The sequence below is a fragment of the Syngnathus leptorhynchus genome, chromosome 5, assembly GCF_054491065.1.
Source record: "Syngnathus leptorhynchus isolate UIUO chromosome 5, UIUO_Slep, whole genome shotgun sequence".
In the NCBI taxonomy this organism is placed as follows: Eukaryota; Metazoa; Chordata; class Actinopteri; order Syngnathiformes; family Syngnathidae; genus Syngnathus; species Syngnathus leptorhynchus.
The window spans coordinates 15,013,921-15,030,610 of record NC_141199.1 but is presented as its reverse complement, the minus strand read 5'-3'; the positions used below and the strand labels follow the sequence as shown (position 1 = coordinate 15,030,610).

At 42.6% G+C, this 16,690-nt stretch overlaps 1 long non-coding RNA gene across 8 annotated transcripts in view; it reads right to left on the bottom strand.

Annotated features, from left to right (window-relative positions):
* The window catches only part of LOC147057197 (uncharacterized), a 44,155-nt gene extending 27,707 nt beyond the window's left edge, over positions 1–16,448 (bottom strand). For 4 of the 8 annotated variants that reach the window (XR_015066052.1, XR_015066054.1, XR_015066053.1 and 1 more), the window contains exons 1-5: positions 16,254–16,448; positions 15,684–15,747; positions 15,492–15,585; positions 2,970–3,109; positions 1,364–1,487 (exon numbers count right to left, since the gene is read on the bottom strand). This is a non-coding gene — a long non-coding RNA (uncharacterized LOC147057197). Of the gene's footprint in view, positions 1–917; positions 1,488–2,889; positions 3,110–15,491; positions 15,586–15,683; positions 15,748–16,253 lie in introns of those variants that run through there. The other 4 variants (XR_015066056.1, XR_015066057.1, XR_015066058.1 and 1 more) reach the window with 3 other exon arrangements.
* Positions 16,449–16,690: the final 242 nt, after the last annotated feature.

Below are 16,690 nucleotides of genomic sequence, written 5' to 3'. Positions count from 1 at the left end.
GGATTTTAGAATCTTGGGAGGCGATACAATGTTCATCACATATGCACACCTCGGCGTAAAGTGAGCATGTGTGTGTGTGGGGGGGGGAACTAATTGTTTCTAGACAAGGCGACCTGAGAGGCACCGGAAGGGAGGACGGGAGCAAATGAGCGAAGGAGACGGGGAGGAAAGCGAGGGGCTATAAATTAAGGAGTTGCCGGATATTCGCTTTCCACATGGCTTTCGCTTCACAGACAACCACGGATACTTTATCTCTGATGAGACCACACACACACACATATGAAATGATAGCACCTTGACGAGGCCCTCTGCAAAACAAACCACTCAATAACCGGCAGATAATGGAGGCTGCAGGTCAGGCTTCAACATAAACGCGTGCACACGCACACAGACACACTCACGCCATTGTCTGGCCACTAGTTATTAGCGCCCCGTGCTAAGAGAGTTTATCCATAAGTGACCTTAATTAAGTGGCTAGCGCCATTAGCCACGCGGCTAAGAGGCTAAGAGGCACCAATCTGCATGTGAATGTGTGTGTTTTTATGCTAATGGCTTCTCAGAGGTATGCGGTGGAATACTAAACGAGGAGCTCCGCGCAAAGCTGCCCGGGCGAGACAGTTTAGATAAGTTACTCATGAGGGACAAAGACAAAAAAATTCAGCGTAGGGCTAGAGGGGCTACTTCAAATTCAACCGAGGGCCTCCATTTACATGCATTGGTGCGCTAACACTACCCGTTAGAGGGGACACATGATGTTTTTTGTCATTAGCTATGAAAATAAACATTTATTCTGATCACATTTGTAGATTAAAAAAAAAAAGTTTGTATATTATGCTCAGTAAAACAAATCCTTTTGAATCATATAATTTTATCCAGTTGGGTCATTGAGCTAATTAGAAACGTTTTTCTCTCTCTCTTGTTCTTCTTTATAAAGATTGGGACACTACTTTTAAGTCCAATGTTTTTTTTTTTTTTTTTAAATACAGGTTAACAGTTTGCAAAGGTTTTCTAACGTCTGATTGAATTGAATTTTTTTTCACATCTATCCAGCCTCAACAAACAATATTTTGGCCTACTCAGCTCAAGGCATTACGTCTCAAGTTGGTTGCACAAATGACCCAGAAGGTAACGACTGACTTGCAGGTTCTTTCTCGCTTGTTCTTTTTAGACCTTTAAATTTTACTGCACTGGGGGACTGTTGGGGGGGGGGGAAAAAAACCAAAACATGATGGGCCAAGTCCATATTTCCCACCATGTTCCTTGCAGGGTTGAACTGATATTTTTTTAAGTATAGTTTTGATAGGTAGTTGTGTCATTAGCCAATACAACAAAAAATCATTAATGCTTAATGACTTGGCTTCACCTGTCCAGAGGTCCCTGTGTTTTTGTTGTTGCTGTAGCTAATGGATTCTCACCATACTGCCTCATAAAAGCTGGGGTCGCTGGTTCAAAGGTCGCCGCTCCCCCTTTGATGTGACCCGGACATCCTGGGAGGAAGAGGAAGCAGAGGAAGAGGATTCTTCATGGATTAGTTGTAAAACACACACGCGGTCTCATTGAGTGTCAACGTGTTTATATAATCAATCACAGCCATTGCTCACAATAACCTGCAATTCTTAGAAAAAAAAATTGGGGTACAAATATTGCCATTTGGGCCTATGGCAGCTCACGAAGGTCGAGAGGCAAGGTGCACTCTGGTGACCAGACAAATGACCAAATGCATCCAGGAATAATTTAGAGCAAAATAGGTTCAAACCCAAAAGTGCTGAACATATTCCAATACTCAAGGGTTGAGGTTGTACATGTAGAAAATTAGCAAACAATATTTGGAGTATTATCTGTACTGTAAGCCACGCTAACATTCTGCATTAACATTAACTTTGAGATAGGAAAATAAAATTCTGCATTGAATGTTTCCAATCACATATATTGCACATATTTTTTGGTTTTTACAAACATTAATTCAAGACTAAATGTAAATATATTTGAATTGAAAGTTCGCTTTTCGACTACAAAGTTAAATACAACTGAACTGTGCTTAAGCAGAGATTGTTCCGAATAGCACTAGAGGGAGCTCTATCACAATCATCGAACTAGCCCATTAGGAGTCGACCTTGAAACGTCGTAAACCGAGGACCCCGACAGGCATGTGGGGGTCATTTGTCGGTCAGAAATATGAAGACTTTCTCAGCTGTCAGCGCTTTTAGGGCAACAGCCACAAACGCCGACTTCGACATGATGTCCAGTCTTCTTCCATGATCTTTTTACCTCCTACACTCAAACCACCTGACTAGCATGAACTCCCTTCGCTTCTGTCTTTCGCTCCTTCTTGTTCTTAACTCGTTGGTCCGCTCTCCACGCGTTGAGCCAAATAGATTTTCAATTACGTGCTGAGTGCCTGGAAGCTTTTGTATTTTCCAACCTGACCCCGATACAGCTCACACTTCCAGCCTAATGGAGTGGCGGCAAGGGGAGCAAATGTCTTCTGTCTTCACTCCATTTGCAGTGCTTAACAACTTTATTAGTCCACAACTCATTTTAGAAAAAAATATCTTCTACATCGTAATTTATTAATTGTAATACAAATATATTTTTAAATGATTTTGCTTATTAGCAATGTTGTTCTTTTACGACAACGGTAGTCCAAACCACACATTTCCAATCAATAACAAATATTATAAAAGATATCATATATTATATTATTCTATTATACAAATATAATTTCTGGCTTAAAATGCGGTTGCATTCTAAACTATCTGACAGCTATGAAAGTGGTTCTCCAAACCTGATTGATTTGACAAAAAATATTTTGAAATTGCTTTTGTATTTACTGAGGCTGTCTTTGTGCGATATCATCATCCAAAACCTAGTGATGCAAAACACCAGATATAAAAATAAATAAATAAAATGGGCTAAAGACTTTTTAATGTCACTTCAACCTCAAAAGGGTTCGTAAAGTTTTCACTCACTTTCGGCTTGACTTGAAATTGATGAACAACGCCACCGCTTTCGTCATCTCCACGCATTCACAACGACCATTTGCAATTATGTTCATGAAGTCCTCAAACACGGCCTGCCTGCCTGCCTGCTTGCCGGCGCGTGCTTGTTCCTGTTAAGCGGAGCCAGGGGTCAGAGGTCAATGGCCTAATGCCTTATCGCGAATGCACCGTAGGCAACCTTATTATGGCGAGCTTAGACAACACACACACACACACACAAACACACACACACACACACACACACACACACGTGAATACGTTTATCGTCTGCATGCACGGCCGGGCCGCCGGGTTTTGTTTGGAGCTTTCTTGTTTGCGGCCTCGGGGGCCTGTCGGGCGCACGCACACACAGACACACACAGAATCAGTATAAAGGGAGAAAGGGAGAAGGCCTGAGTGCTGCAAAGAGCCTATTAAAACAGATTGTTACCCCCCCAATGAAGTCATGACCTCGTCCCATGCAAGCTGGCAAAAAAAAAAAAGAAAAAAAAATCCCCCTCTCTATCTGAGCAACTGTGTGCATAATTGTTTTCGTACAGGCTATGAATAGAATTAGAAGACAACTTGAAGTAAAATGGTACTCAACAGGGAGCAAGCCCGAGCAACCCTGATCTGTACATCATGGATTTCAAAGTTAAAGTCTGCTTTATTTTATTTTTTTTAAAGTCATCTTTACGGCATTAAGGTAGCGCCATTTGCTTGTGACTCCCAATTTGGTGATTCCTTTCGGACTATTTTGTACAAAAACATTACAGAATATATTTCTTCATGATTTGAAAAAAAAGGAAAAATAATAGCAACATTTGGATTCGCGTTGTGTGTTGGGTTTGGACGTTTTTGTTTTTATACACTAAAAATGTTTTTTTTTGTTCCAGGTTTTTACTCAACTTTAAAGGATGCTGACGTGGGATGACGATTGTCTGTATTCAAGATACTCCAGCATCTTCACTGTCCATTTTTTTTTTTCCCCCAACGCATTTTAGATAAAAGAAAACCATTTGTGCTTTTGACGGACATGGTCACCAAAATACAAATGCTCCTATTTGAAGTTAATGTGTGAGAACAGATGGCTGATCGGGAGCGCACTGGCGAGAACAACTCGGCCTTCAAAGGAGGGGAAGAGCACCAAACTAAATAATTGCCTCCAAAATTGTTTTCCAATTAGCCTCATGAATCAAACCTCTGCCCTTTTTTGTGCGTTGCGTGTGTGTGTAGGCGTGGCGTGGCTTTGTTAAGGCCTGAATGAGTCCTTGATGGGCGCAGCAGCTTGGGTCTCTGAGGGGAGGAGGTGAGGTGGTGGTGGTGGGGGGGGCGTCGATGGGGGGGGTTTGTAAGTTGATAATTGCAAGGGAACTTCATTCTATCCATGCCACTCCTCACACCAACACAGTAGCGTTGAGAGGCGGTCGCTTAAACAAAGTGTACCAACCCACCTCCCATAATTCCCATCTCTTTGTCTGTCTCTGACGCTCCACTTTGCCTTTCTGCCAGAGTGTGTGTGTGTGTGTGTGTGTGTGTGTGTGTGTGTGTGTGTGTGTGTGTGTGTGTTTGTGTGCAGTAGGTGGTGTTACAATCTAGCCTCAGCTGCTGCTGTGTGCGAGGGTGAATTACACGCCGTAGTGGAGTGTTGACAGGAGCAGCTGGACATCAGTGAGCCATAGGGCGTGTGTGTGTGTGCGTGTGTGTGTGTGTGTGTGTGTGTGTGTGTGTGTGTGTGTGGCGCCCCCCTCTGGTGCAAAACCAGACTGCAAATGCAAGCTGGATGGACTGGAGCGCAAGAAAGACTGTGGTGAGTCAGGGCCAGCACAGCAAGGCGCTGACCTACATTTAGAATATTTCCGACTACATTTTTATTTATTTTATGCACACACACACACACACACACACACACACACACACACACACACACACACACACACACACACACACACACACACACACACACTTCTTCGTTCTTTACCGATCAACACTTTCGATATTTGCAATGACTCATTGCCTTCTCGGCTTCTTGACTTTGTTGCTTTCTACTGGCGTCCTTCCCTGAGATTCCCTACACACATCTTTCTTGGCACTCGAAGAGTTCATTTGTGTGTTTGACCTATCAGAGAGCCAAAGCGTGCCAAAAGAGAGGCCTCATAAAGACATCGCCATTCTCACGGCTGAGTGCGGTCAGAAAAAGGAAGAACAGTGATGATGCATGCACCAAAGTATAAAACAAAAACGTCATCCAGAATGTTAATCACATGGTTGCCATCTTTGACCCTTTCACCGCCCTCCATTTTTGTCTTCCAATCCTCATACTCCATCAACAGCAAACTCCACGTCAACATCTTTAAGTCGTGCCAAACCCGAGCTCCAGTCATAAATCTGACGGCGGCTCGTCCCGCAAACACGTGAGTTATACGTCCCGATTCTCTGGCGCAACTCACGAGCGTTAACCCTCCGCCTCGTCCTACATAAATATCCTTTTGTGATGTCACCGGCCTGTCACTGCGGTTTGGAAGAAAAACTCGATGATTTGGGTTTTGAACAAGCACGTTGGTGAAGCCACTTGAACATCTGTCAAAACAGAAGCTTCAATTTGCTGTAGTTCGCCTTTTTACAACATCCCACAAACATCACCCGTTCTATGAAATGAATTTAACGCCGGATGTAAAAAATCATATATTTCATCGAATCCGTATTGATGTACAGGAGGTAATCAAAACTTGATTCGGTGAGAAACTACCAATAGCCAAAAAAAATCAATGAAGCTTGTAAATAAAGTGGCCATTGTGCCCGCTCATTGTAGAGATAAACTGTCCGATAGCAGCGACGGCATATGATTTGGCAGGTGGGAGGCGACAGAGAGGTGTTGAGGGGATTGCGGGGTAGGGCCGAGGGGCGAGGGAGGGGGGGGGCTTTCAGCGAGGGACGTGGCGCATATACATCACTTCATCTTTAATTAGCTGTCATCAGCTTCTCTCCACAGAGGAAGCGGCCACTGATAATTAACCATCAAACTCGCTCTCGCCCCGTGTGGCAGAAAGAGGAGATAAGGACGCGTTTGGCTAAAGCGTCATAATAATCAAATGTGACTGGATTAAAGGCGGCGAGGGATCTTGGCGATTAAATAAACGACTCGGTGAGAAGTAACGGGAAGAGTTGGCGAATGATGCAGCCGATGGTTTCCAAGGTAACCCGCACGTACTGCCCTCGACATGATTATTGCTTGTTTAGTGTGAAAAGAGCCTCTTTGTTATTAGTGCACCCAGCCAGGATGTAAAAGTGACCTTTGCACTGCCTGACTTTTTATTTCCTACAGGAGGAAGAAGGAAAAAAACATGAAAACCCAGGGCTGTAGACAAGAGCAGCTAATTAGAGAGAAAACAGCGTAAGTGGACATATGCGCACCGAGAGACGCGTGGGCCAACACGCGACGGGACGGCGCCGTGGGGGTGCGGGCCGGCGGGCCGCTACGGACGCATGTTGTGGTTTGAACGCCGCACGCCGCTGGCACCGACGAGCCGGAGGCCCCGCGTGGAGCGGCGAGGAAGGGGAGGAGGCCGTCGGGCCCGCCGCAACCTGTCCTCTGCGTGGTGTTTGTGTAGTGAGCTGCTCTCGAGTGCTTTAATTGGATTACGCTTCATGAGGAAACAAGCTCATGAGAGCAACGGCACAATAGAAAACCAAAGAAGCCAGTTCGCCGGTTGAGAGGCAAAAATTCCGTCTGGTTGAAACACATGCTATAGCAGAAATGAACAAACACGGATTTTTTCACGCTACCAAAATCTGGGCTGGATGTACGCACTTTATTTCATCTTGTACGTGCAAGCGCCTTTTAAGCCAGCTACTAGCTAGTATTGAGTTTTGGCCAGCGACTGTTGTGGCTAAATGCTACATAGTGGCTCCTCCGTCAATAATGATTACTTCCATGATTGCGAATGAGCGCAAATTACGAGTCTCGTTCTCACGAAGGAACAACGAGGAGTAATGCGGAGAAGTCACGCTAATTGCGACGGTAATGGAAGATTTACGAAAGATCAGAATGAAGTGCTTGAGTAATCCAGTACACTTTTGTCTGTTTGGAACTGAAGTGGAGCGTTTCCAACTTTGAACAGCAAAATAGCAAGAAATTGAATTACATGAATTCATTTGAAAGTGTCTAGAGACACATTGTACGGTATGCCTAGCTATAGCGTATGCTAACCGTTGATCTGGTGTGCGCAACATTACATATTTAGTTTGTACTAAATGTAAACACACCCTTAAATGGTTGCTTTCATGTTTGTAATGGATCTTCAATTGCCGCCTTTACAATGACGAGAGGGGTTAAAATAATCAATCTCCTGGGAGGAGGTGGAGAGCAAAAAAAATAAATAAACAAACAGAGAATCTTTTGAAATGACACCTGTGAAAATATTAGAACATCCATCGTCGCTGACGACACAGATGCTCAAGCTATCTCCGTCTGTCGCTGCGGCGGGAGAGGAGTGGAGGATGAGGAGCGAGGAGGTGAAGACCACAAAGTAAGACCTTCAATGAAAAAAGGAGGCCAGAAAAATATTTCGCAGACTCCAATTTAACCGTCTACTTTTTGAATAAGCTACTTTTGTTTTGCAAATATCTTCAGCTCTTCTGTTTGTGAATTTTTTTTTGGGATGTTGTGCTTTTGGGTTACATCTGAAATGTTCTGCATTAATAAAGGCACAAAACTGTTGATGGAAAAATAAATGACAGCAGAGAAATGTTATGGAAAGAAATAGAGGAGAAGTAGAAAAGTGATTACAGGATCAGTTCGGTTTGGTCCATTAGCTGCGTTTTGGACAGAAAAAAAAAATCCATGGAGTAAAATGGGAGCCAAATCATTTCATCAGCTCCTCTGCCCTAATTGCAGCCATATGCAATTTTAAAGGCCTCTCTTCCTTTCTAATGGCTCCCTCGAGGAACTCAGGCTTAATTGCTGCAGCTGGCCACGAGACTTGTCTTTTTTCTCTCATCCTTCGCTCCTCTTCTCCTTCTCCTCCTCCTCCTTCCCCCTATGGGACTCACTGTCCAATTGACAAGTTGACATGGGGAAAATCCAAGAAACTCTACAAGCTCTTAGAAGGGACGTGGCTCCAAAATTCAGGTCATTTCATTTGCTGTGATGCTTATCAGGAAGTAGCTAACAAGATAACTCACATGCATATAGTGGCATTGATAAGCTTGAATCAAATGAACTCGTTAAAAAATATTCGGCAATTACTTTTCCTAAAAACGTACACCTCGTGTATTTACGGAAAACCAAAAAGGAAGCAGGATGAACAAAAGTCACACATTACGAGTTGGCAAAAGGTGGACCTCCAAAAAAAAAGGATGAAAAGCAGCACGGGAGGGACGGCACAGATGGACAGACGGCGAGCAGGAAGTGGAGAACTCAACCTGCCTCGGCTGTGAGGGGCACCTGCTTCGCGGCGGGACCTCCTCTCCCAGTCATGTCCTAATCAAATTTACTACTACCCCCCCCCCTCCCCATTCCCCGACCACAAGAAGAATCCGAACAAGAGTCCCACTGAGTGTAACATTCAAATAATAGTCACCTACAGCCACACTCACAGTATGGGGTGTTCACAAAGGTGTGCTAAATCTTCACACACAAAAATACACACACTCACTCACACATTAGTACACACAAACAAACGCTCTCACACGTCAGCCACGAGTGATTGTCGGTGCAAAACAACCAATGGCACTGCAGCTATTTACTCCGTTTATGCATGGAAGCTCAAAATAATGATGATCACACGTATGATAGAACCCGCCCCCAAACAATACCTCAAGATCGGTGGGTGACGGGCCTGCTCCCTAAAACATAGGCTTCCCTTTTGTCATCACTTCAATAAAGCAATGTTTACCAAGAGTGTTTCGTTCCTTCAAAAATTTTCATTGGCTACGTCTCCATCCCGTCTGTAATTCATATTCCCTCCGACGGCCTGTTAGAAGAGAACGAGGTGTCACTTTCAGTGAAACAGCTTAATTCCGATGTCAATGAATTAATTAGATGTGTTAATGAGCTAGCGACAGCTCACCCAAATTAAATTAATACCGTAATGGCCTCAGACAGCGAGAATTAGCTTACCCATTTCAGTAAACGCTTTCTGGAGTGCGTCTGCACACACACTCACACGCTCACACACTCAAACAACAGCCAACCCCGCAAGCAAATCAGCATCCAGATGTAATTAAGTGACTAATTAGAGAAGCCTTCAGTGTCTCGCCCTCCCCTTCGCTGGGTCGTTCCTATGAACATCATGCGAGTTCATTTTCAAACTCATAATTATGACACAGTGATTTCCTAAAGTTCAACAGCTTGGATGGAATTCCAACCTAATGTCGATATTTGGTCCAAAGGTCCAATATGACCTAGAAGTTCACAATTATGATCCCAACATTGTTTGGGTTGCAATGTGCTCGCTCGGGTTGTTTCCCTTTCCTAGCGTGTGCGTGTGAGAGAGAGAGCGAGCGAGCGAGCGAGCGAGCGAGAGAGCGTGGACTCTGCAGGGATGGAGCTTTTCACACAAACACCATCTGTTAACAACAGGCTCACCTGCTAGCAAACATTTAGCTCAGGATCCATCTCACCTGCTCTACATCTCTCTCTCTCACACACACATATACAAACACACACAATTCAGCAATGTCAAAGCAGAGGATAAACTAATTTCCCACTTAGTCAACTTGACAATATCACCTGCTTTGTAACCTAGCAGATCTCCAGAGAATTCTTGCAATGTGTTTGCATACCCTACCCAAAAATAAAAAATAAATGACTTCAAAAACGTAGACATAGAAAGAAAACACAACATTTGACACCTTGGAGAAACTTGAAAATTATCGAGTGGGAGAAACCAATGAGGGGAGGGAAGGAAGTGAGACAAGAGGGAGATGGAGACTATTACCAGAGGTGTATGACTAAATTAACTTCTCATCAACACTAATTAGCCCCTTGTTCCTTTCTTTCCTCCAGGTAATACGATGAGCTGTGCACTTGTGTGTGCGTGTGTGTGTGTGTGTCTGTATGTGTGTGTGCGTGCGTGCAACAGTAACCGCACGAGAATTGTTGACCAATTTCCAGTGTACTTTATTTCCATTGCTGTATTTAACTAAGAACCAATTTCATTAAGATTGCTTTTACTTTGAAATCGATGATCAACATTTTTGCCAGTTCTCTGAAATGATATCCTGTTGATCATAAATTAAAGGCGTTTTTAATTAAACAACAAAATGATATTAAAAGATTTTTATAAAATTATACATGACAAAAAAAACATGATCAAATCAATAACAATTACTTTTATAGTAAACTCTTTAGGAATAAATCATGCTAACAACGTAGCAGCTGCAGCTAACATTGGCTTTTTCGCCCAAAAGCTTGATGCTAACGCTGCTATTTTTTTGAAGCTCTCTGCGACTATGAGAAATACGCCCTTCCATAATCGCATGCCGTATGAAACGGTTGTTTGAGCATCGGCCTTTGTACCGTACCTCACTATATATAAAAAAATATATACAAAAATATCACCCCTCTCCTTAGAGAAAAGACTAGCACCCGCTCCTAGCATACACACATTAGCTGTAAGAGCTGCATAAGCGCTGTGAGGTAAACAGCCGAAGACTCATTGCTCTTTTTTCCAAATGCCAAATGTGTAGCATAATCAGATGATTCAAAGAGATGCTAATTAGAACTGTCTTCCCTCCAAAAGATGCTTTTATGGAAAGGATGAAACGAAAACGAGGCTGACTTTTGTTTCCCTTATTCTTTTGTCTTCCGTTGGTGTTGGTACAAAGATATAATTTAAGAGAGAACAACGGCTATGGGTGAATAAACTGATATAATACATATTCATGCTTCTTGAGATCCAACAAAGGTGACTTAGCGTGCGTCTTATATCCTCTGTTCCCAATCCCTCTTGCAGTAGCCCGCTCTTCCTTAATTATCCTCCTCTCCTTTAAATCTTTGTCCACCTCCCAAACAAGGCGACGTTGTTTTCCGCTAATCCCGCCTTTTTTTTTTTTTTGCTTTCGACGCAAACACCCATTTACCTGAGTTAAGCGTACGTGAGCTGAAAATAAACTGAGGGCTCTTAAAGCACAATGCCAGTTTCGACGTCACCTGGAACAATTCTAATTACAATAACATTGTCTGTTAATCCTTTAAATGGGAGCCAAGCGCTAAATCAGTTTGATGACGCTCCGCTTAGCTACGTTTCGCCGGTTGGAGCGGTAATCCTCGAAACCAAAACACTAATCTCTTCTCCGCGTCTCGCGTCCGAGCCGGGCGAACGGGAAGCACAAAGTTGCAGAAGAGATGCAAAGTTTCTGCTCTTTTTTTTTTTTTTTTTTTTTTCTTTACAAGCGGCTCACGCAGAATTACATGCTAGCATCCGTGACCGTGTTTGTGCGTTCGTGGTAAATCTCGCATTCTGCCGCGTCTAGCTTGTGAAACATTCAAATCTTGTGTTGAACAAAAAGGATCGACGGAGGCCAGTTTGTCTTGAGACGCCGGGCCAAGAAAATAATTGTGAGCCATGGTAACATTATTCACACTTTGAACATCACAACAGCAAGTGAGCAACTGAGAAAAGAAGTGAATGCTAATAGTTAGCCAACATTAGCTCATCTTAGTGTTGACAAAACCTGCTATGACACCGTCTATAATGACTATAGATACATAAATTGATATCAGTACTGAGAATGTTAGCATTTGCTAACTTAGCTATAATTTGACACAAGACACCATATCACCTTTATCAACTCAGTTTCAACCACCTTCATTTCACACTCGACTGTTTACCGGCTCTCTTTAAACTAACTTTGACCATCCACTGTTTACACATGATTTCTAAGTCAATTAACTTCCCTAAAAAAAAAAACAAATAAATACCCTTCTGACAGGTAATAATACAAAAATAATGAGTTAACCTCGTCTCCCGTTTCTTCCTAATTATTCAAAGTGAGCGCTCTGATTCGTCGGTTCTCTTCAATTAGCGTGGTGTTAATTAAAGAGCATCATCATCATCATCATCACGTTCTCGTCAGTAATTAAACGCCTGAGTGTGATTACTTAACACAGCAGGGCTCCTGATGATTCATTCGCCGTCTGGTCCTTTTTTATGAGTGTGTGCGTGTGCATATAACATTTTGTGATGCCAGAGCAAAAGGAACAGATTCTCCCAGTCACACTGCATATTAAATACTGCAATAAACGCTGCATATGCAAAGACGCATGAATGTGTGTGTCCGTGTGTGTGTGTGTGTTGCTCAGTGGCTGATGAGGTGTCAGGAGGAAGTAAATTGCCTATCAAGAGAGCTCTGGCTATTATTATTTGCGTGCGTGTGTCAGAGGCCTTTGCGTGCTCGTCTGGCTAATTAGCAATCACAAGACTGCTTTGGTACACACCCATGTGTGATGACCTGGGAAAACCGCAACAAGACACGCTAACAACATGGAGAGGAGAACCACCGTCCCGAGTTTTACTCCTTGATGCCTTTGAATGAATGAAGGCTGCAGCAAGGTGGAGACTATGGAGTATCGTGTTCGGTGCGGAGTGATTGAGTCGTGCAAAATTAAAACATCTCTGTTGGACGCACGCTAATTGAATGCACGCACATATGTGGATGTGTGTGCGTGGGTGTGAGTTGAGAAAGCCCGTTTGTTAACCTAGCGGCTTACGATGTATATTAAAGCGGCAAACACACACGTACTTACGTACACACGCACACACACACACACACACACACACACACACACACACGGGTGCACTCAGCAGGTGAGCATAGCTGAGTTGACACTTTGTCAGCACTGTGTAATTTGACATAATGAATGCAAGCATCGTTACTGCTGTTAATTGGCCATACTAATTATACTCGGAGGATGTCATTAGATGGAAACTGATGCCAACCGTGTGTGTCTATGCGTGTCTGTCTATGCGTGTGTGTTTTAGTGCAGTGTGGGTTAGTGCAGGTGTGTATATGTGTGTGTGTTTGTGTTAAAAAAAAATGTCTTAAAAAGAGCTGAGCAGTAATCTAATTCACATTCTTGTAAAAAAAAAAAAAAAAATCTGCATAGTCATCGATGCCGGGTTGTAAATGACTTGATCAATTACAAAACCAATTCATGACAAAAGAAAAAAAAAAAAAAAAGATGGCCACACTAAAATAAAGAATCACAAATAAACACCTTATGGGCGTTTCCGGGTACCGATAGCATTAGCTAACATACTAGCCTAAACAAGAGCTAGCGCGCACACTATTAGCGCCCATAATCAAATTCTTGGCTATGGTCTTGCAAATCCACTCATGACAGCCCACTTATGTTGAACACGAGCAGAGATGCAGCCTTTTAGTTTGGCCTCTCCGAAGAAGCGCGTAAAAGCTTCATCACGGGCCGCGCTGATGAAATTAGCGCCTATTAGCGCCCCCTCGCCCCATCACTCGCCCAACCCTTCCTGCCCCTTTTGCTCGGCCCACTCCCACTTCCTCGCCGCGCTCTCACTTGGAAGTAGTGTGTAGATTTAATTTGCCGCCACGACTCAGGAGCCACTTAGCAATATCTCACTGTGTGCGCGAATTGATTGATTAGGCCTTATCTTGTTATCTGGCTCTGTGGTCGTTTGATAGGCCTGTTTGTTCTCTCATGCCTTTTCTCTGTATCTCTTTGCCTCATGTAATTTCACGCCCCTGTGTAGGCGTGTCGGCCTCCAGCTTCTACTTTCTCCCTGTAAATGTGGGAATCGGACACTGATTAGGAAGGATAGCCTTGCAAGATCAGAATTAGGAAATGACGTTGTTGCGGACCACCACCCCCACTTTATCCTCACGCATGCCTCTCCTGCAACAAAGACAATATTGTAACTGAGAATGTGCTTGAATTGCTTTGTTCCTGATGGCTGACTCAGTCTGTCTCCAGTTGATGATGTTTCTGCTCAAGGGAGTTGGTACTTAAACAACACGACTCAATTTATTCCTAAATACTTTCGAAGCATTAGCAGAGCAGACATAAACGGCCGTCATAGAGCCCAGCAAAGTCAAATTCTGACTTAAAAACCACAAGAAATAATCAAAATCCAAAATTTGCCAGCGCCAAATGCATGCTTGAATAAATCGCCGTGACTTTTAGGTTCAATGTATTTTAATATGCAGAAAGAGATGGAAGGTGGAAAAGGGCACACAGAAGTGAAGACTAAAGATAGTTTTTCCAACGTGCGCCGTGACAGACGGCAGCGAGCAGGCAACACATGACTCCCGGCAGAGACCAGCGAGCCCCCCCCCCCCCCCCCCAACATCATTAACACCCCCCGCCGTGCTCCGCCGGGGCCTCAACCGAGCGAAGACGAAGGAAAACGCTCGAAATGCTATGCGATGTGCTATTTCCCCAACTGATCCTCACTTATTTGCAAATGAGTCAAGAGCAATTAAGTGTGCCTGACGGTAAACAAAATACAGCTTAAACATGGTGGACATCCGGCAGAAGAACGTCAAGACAAGAAGGGCAACACAAAAGCCGGGAAAGAGAGATGAGGAGGAACAAGAAGAAGGTAATCATCAAGTCCCAGCAGACAGATCGAAGCTGAGTGGATTCTATCGTACAGCATCTCTCATTTGTATGCTAATTTACGCTATTAACACACACACAGAGCAGGAGCTCAGGGCGTGGCTTAATAAATACTCTCTGATTGCTGTTTGTTCTAGAGATGATGCTTTGTATTGTGGTCTGTGTGTATGAAATCCAACTGAAGAATTTTATTGTGTGTGAAATCACAAATGAAATTTGCATCACGTCGGATCCAATTCTGCACACACTACACTTTGTATGAAATTTGACCGAACTGGTTCATAAATGAAATCTTCTAAAGCCGTTGTATTTATTTTTAAATGTAATACTAAACATGCTATCTTGTATGAAACATAATTGTATCAAATATTTCATTTTATTTTGAAAAACAACCCAAAGTCAAAGTGACTTTTTGAAAATTACGTTTTGGCATAATCTGAAAGAATACTCTCGACTCCTCAGTACGGCAGTAATATTACTCGCTCTCTGCAGAGGATAAAGATGATGTCTGTGATGAAGTGATGAATAATTAAAAAACAAAACAGATTAAGGTTTGGTTTACTGACAAAGACAAACCTGTTTAGTGTAGATGTGCATTCACTCTTTAATTTGTGTCTAAAATTTAATGTTTACTGAAGCATGTTAGTCAGCTCGAAACTATTGTGATTAAGTTTGAGGCCTGAGAAATGTTGGCGATTCACATCACTCGCATAGCTACAAAGGAAAAGAAAAAAAAAAAAAAACAGCGATTCTTTAAGAAGCTTAAAAGTGTGTACACGCAATGCTCACATTTTGACACACACTAATCATCACTTGACTGCCTGGTGTCACACACACTTAGAGAAACACAAAGACTAAGATGTCGAGCGAAATTCTCAAAGGATTGTCTCGCTGTCGACGTGTGTGTATGTACAGACCTCATGCGAAGGGTTGCCACGGGCGATATCCACAGGTCCATGTGGACTTTTTTCGGCCGTAATGGTTTTTCCAGGGCTGGCGTGTTGAGACAAACTGGGGGGTAAAAAAATAATGAAAAAAATTGTTAACTTAACTTGTTAACCCTAATCTTCTCCCCCCCCCCCCCCCCCCAAAAAAAGTGATTTACTAACCAGTGTGCCGTGGCAAATTGGCGTCCTCCAATTTCTCTGGTCGAAAAAGTCTTTCTAGTGGTGCCTTTACAACAAACGGGGCAGTTTGGTTAGGGAACATATCTCAAAGTAAATTACTCGACACAAAACAGAGATTACACTTTTTGTATCTAAAAAAAAAAACAACAACAAAAATGGCTTAATTTAAAATTCCATAATACAGTCTACCAAAGTTGCATCTACTCTACGTGGCAGTAACAACGCTTTTAACAAATGTACAGACAATACTCAGGCATATATATATATATATATATATATATATATATATATATATATATATATATATATATCATTTGGGACAAACGACAACTATATTGCAGATTACAGTGGCAAACAGCTCACACAATAAGAAGCCACAATTAATCACAATTGGCTGTTTAATTCCTTAAGCACGAAACCGATCAGGAGACACTGACGTCTTTAAAAGCACTTATGTGAAAATGAAGGTTTTACAGATTTGTGATTCAAACGCCAGATACAAAAAAAAATATGAAAATCATGTCACAGTTGGAAGTGATTTGGTTTTCTTACCTTAATGCCTCGAAAATTTTGAGAAGGCCCAGTGGACAGCTCCATGACGGAAGTCCAAAAAAGAACCAAAACAATTGGCTGCTGCTGCACTCAAAATGACACCACTTTTTTTTTTCTTAATTAAAATCGATTGAGAATTCTATTAATTGATTTAGGTCATAAACTTCTTTGTGGTGCAAACAAAACACCCTTGTTGCTAGGCTAACGGTGAGACCGTAATTATGTTGTGTTACGTCATTCATATCACCTGTGTATTTTTTTTTTCAGGTATTAAAACAATGCCGCATCACGTGGTGCGGTACTGTTTCAATGTAAAATCTATTCCTTGGCTCAAAAGGTTGGAAAATATTTCTCTAAAATGAATGCATGAAAAAAAGTATTGTTTAATACAGGATGAATTATTTGCTGTCTGTTGCTTTGAAAATAAGCAGTCGGCT